Source organism: Octodon degus, unplaced genomic scaffold (genome assembly GCF_000260255.1).
Source record: "Octodon degus isolate 3935 unplaced genomic scaffold, OctDeg1.0 scaffold00298, whole genome shotgun sequence".
In the NCBI taxonomy this organism is placed as follows: domain Eukaryota; kingdom Metazoa; phylum Chordata; class Mammalia; order Rodentia; family Octodontidae; genus Octodon; species Octodon degus.
Window position 1 is genome coordinate 1,859,114 of NW_004524874.1, and position 4,131 is coordinate 1,863,244.

The following is a 4,131-nucleotide window of genomic DNA, read 5'->3' on the forward strand; positions in this document are numbered from 1 at the left end:
CCCCCTGGTGGGCTGAGCTGGCCACACACACTAAATAAATAAATACAAAAACCAAAAAAAAAATAAAATAAAAAAAAAAGTTATCAGCATCCTCTCTGAACATGCCACTATTCTTGTACTCACATGTATTCTAAAACCCAGAAATTCATCAATTTTGTTGCTCAAGAGATTTTGTAAAGCTTAATTTCGAAGCCAGGCATCATAGTGGACATCTATAATCCCAGTACTGGGAAGGCTAACACAGGAGGATTGCTGCAAGTTTGAGGCCAGCCTGGGCTACAAACTGAGCTCAAGGCCAGCCTGAATTACACAGGGAGACCCTATATAATAATAATAATAATAATAATAATAATAATAATAATAATAATGTAAACTAAATCTTATTCCTGAGCTGGGTGTGGTGGCACAAGCCCATAACTCCAGCACTGAAGGGCTGAGGCCATAAATTTGAGGCCAGTCTGGCTATACAGTGACTTCAAGCCCAGCCTAAACTACTGTGATTCCTGACTCACAAACAAAAATAAATAAATAAGTAAATACAAAATAGCAAAAGCTACTCCTATCACTCAAGGAATTCCAAAGGTTTTAGGAACTCTGTACAAAGAGCTGGGGAAAGACCAAATACATTGCAGTTTATGCCAGTCATCCCTAATTTTTCTTTTCCGTCTGGCATCACTATTCCATGGAGGATTCTTCTTCCTCTCCCTAATCTTTTTTTTTTTTTTTTTTTTTTTGGCAGAACTGGGGATTGAACTCAGGCCCCTGTGCTTGCCAGGAAAGCACTTATTCTACTGAGCTATTTCCCCGGCCCAACCTCTCCCCAATCTTGTCACTGGTTTTCTTTTTCATTATGCTCTTTCTTCATCTCATCAACTACTGTAGTCTCAATCAGTAAGTTAAACTAGTACTAAGTCTTAAATTGCCTTACATTACCTATAGTTCCAATCTCAAACATATAACTACCTCTGGAGAGTTCTAATTACCCAAAACCAAACTACTCAATCTTGTTTCCACAAACCCATCTCAAGAAAGGGCATTCAGCAAGCCAAGTAACCTTTTTATTCTTCTCTTACCTTCATGAGATAATCATGAGCTAATTTAATGCTTCTTTTATATATTTCTCATCAAGACCTCCTCTCCAATCAAAACGAGGCTTAAATTTCTTGCCTGGATTACTGCAATTGCCTTCTACTTCCTCTTCTTCCTTCAAACTATCCTACTTCATGTAGCGAAAGTTATAATACCAGATCTTCTTGGTGATATTACACAAAAAATGCAAACTCCTTGCCATAACATAAAGGGTTAATAACCTGGACCCTGGAACATGGAAAAACACGTTTCCCAACCTGTTAGATATCACACATGCCAAGTACATGGTCTCACATCAAGAAATGAAGTCAGGAACCAAAGCAAGACAACAGAGTCAGGAACCAAAGCAAGACAACAGAAGAGTTTTATTAGATACAAGGAGCAAAAGAATAAATAGCTCCTGGATTTCCAGGAGGGGTTCCAAGTGGGCAGCCACTGCGACTCTTTGCCAAAGGTAATTTATTTATACAGCAAAGTCACAACATGGGTCAAACCACAATCAACCTATAGAAGTACACAGTCACTTAGCTAATACTTCCCCAGAGGGAAACAGGTGACATAGCAAGAGTATATATAAGGGGCTAGGGAGTTGACTCAGTAGAATAAGCACTTCCCTGGCAAGCACAAGGACCTGAGTTCAATCCCTGGTTCTGCCAAATAAAAAGAGTATATATAAAAAACAAAAGTACTTTTGGAATGGAAAGGGGGTATGGGTCCCAATGTTATGATCATCCATCTATGTCTCTGATGCCTATCTGGACTCCACAGAGCACACACTGTGGTGCTAATTACAGCACAATCTCAAGCTGTTGTTTATTTCTAGCAAGGCAGGAATGCAGGCTTGGCTTCTATTTCTTTACCCTGAGGTGTGGCCTTCTCTTCAGACTCAACTCCAGCCACAATTCTGACATCTTTATTTTTTGTGCTCACTTCCCTGGGGCCCAATCCCTCTCTGACTGCATAGTAACTGCTGTATGCCTTAGCTATCTGTAGTACCTGCTTACTTTTCTATCCTCTTAGCAATGTTCCCTAATACTTTAAATTCAACAACCTACACACACCCTAGTCTCCTCTTCCTCCTTTTCCATTTGTGGATCTTTTCAATAAATGGGCTTAAGGGCCGGGGAGATGTCTCAGTGGAATAAGTGCATCCCTGGCAAGGGCAAGGGCCTGAGTTCAATCTCCAGTTCCAGAAAAAAAAAAAAAAATCAATGAATGGGTTTTTGGACTCTTTTCACATTGAAAGCTAATATAAATGTCCTCCACTTATGTGCTGTTCAGGACCTTTACAAAGTATTTACTATATACTGCCAGCCCAAGGAAAGAAAAGATCAAAATTCAAACCATGGTTGCAGCTGAGTGTGTATTACTACTGCACCATCATAAAGTTGGAAAAAAAACTGTTAAACTGAGCCATAAATAAGGAGCCAATAGGGCATGGTGGTGCAACCCTATAATCTGAGCATTCAAGAGGCTGAGCAGGATTGCTGTGAGCTCAAAGCCAGTCTGGGTTGGTTTCAAGGCTAGGTTAAACTGCAGAGCAAGACCTGGTGTCAGACAGACAGACAGACAGACAGACACAGAGACAGAGAGAGAACAAATAAATAAGAAAGACCTCTTTACAGTCATTTGGGAAGGCTTCTGAAGTACAGACATTTAGAATGAGATTTAAAGAATGATACAAAGAAAATTTTAAGAGGAAAAAAAAGCTCTAAAAGGGGCTGGGGAGAAGCTCAGCAGAATAAGCGCTTGCCTGGCAAGTGTAGGGTATGAATTCAATCCTCGGTTCAGAAAAAAAAAAAAAAAAAAAAAGCTCTAAAATGGGAAATAGCTTAGGTTTAATAAGTAAATGCTTCTGGCTGGGAATGATGGAGCATTCTTGCAATTCAAGCACTCTGGAAGGCTAAGATAGGAGGGTCACAAGTTCAAGCCCCATGTGCACAACTTAGTGACTTAGGAAGACCCCATTGCAAAATAAAAAGTATTAAAAACTGGGGTTGGGGATACAGCTCCATGTGAAGGTCTTAGGTGCAATCCCCAGTATGGCAGGTAAATAAATAACATTTCTACTGATATAAAATGTCATAGTGGTGGCACACACCTGGAATCCCAGCACTCAGGAGACTGAGGGAGGATTGTTGCAACTTCAAAACCAGTCTGGGTTACAAAGTGAGCTCAAGGCCAGCCTGAACTGCAGAGCAAGATCAAGACCCTGTCTCAAAAAAGACAAGGGAAAAAAGGGGGGGGGGGCAATAGCTCAGCAGTCTAACAGCTGCCTGACAGGTGCAAAGCCCTGAGTTCAATCCCTGGTACCATCCCTGGCACCACAGGCCGAGCCAGCCCAGAACCAGGTGTGGTAGAGTACGCCTATAATCCCAGCGCTGGAAAGGCTGAGACAGGAGGATTACTATGAATCTGAACTTTGTAGCAAGATACTGTAACAAATAAATAAATATGTAAAAATAAAAAGAGCATAGTATCTGAGAGGCCAAGTATGGGACTAGTTACTGATCTTTATATTCCCAGTGAGACAGGATCAGGATGTGTGACAAGGCTGGCTGGGAAGTAGCTGTGACTTGTTAATTCTAAGATCCCAGGAGACATGCCCAGAATAGTTCCCTGAGCCGGGCACTTGCACTTCTGAGAACGTGCACATGCTTTTGGTAACATGGCTAAGAGCTAAGGTCAGCCTGAGGACTAGGGGACAACAAGGACATCCACACTGAGTTTGGCCACCATGTTCCCTCTTGCATGGTGGCCACCCTCACGCTGTAGGGCACACTTCAACTTAGCCCAAAATCACTCTGCAGGGCCTGTTTCTTTTCCTACCTTTAATAAAACTTTATGGAGCTGAGGATGAAGCTCAGCAGCACAGCACCTGCCCAGTAAACATAGGGTCCTGAGTTCAATTTCTGGTACCAAAGCAAACAAACAAACTTTGCTAAGCTATGTGCTTGTCAATTCTTTGCTCAGGACAGAAAAAACCTAGAAACTTGGGGCTGGTGAGATGGCTCAGTGGTCTAAAGCACCTACTTGTCGCGC

General features: G+C 41.8%; 1 protein-coding gene across 1 annotated transcript in view; it reads right to left on the bottom strand.

Moving 5' to 3' along the window:
• Mfn1 (mitofusin 1) overlaps positions 1 to 4,131 on the bottom strand; it is a 51,688-nt gene that overhangs the window by 43,090 nt on the left and 4,467 nt on the right. The gene's annotated exons all lie outside the window — the stretch shown is intronic.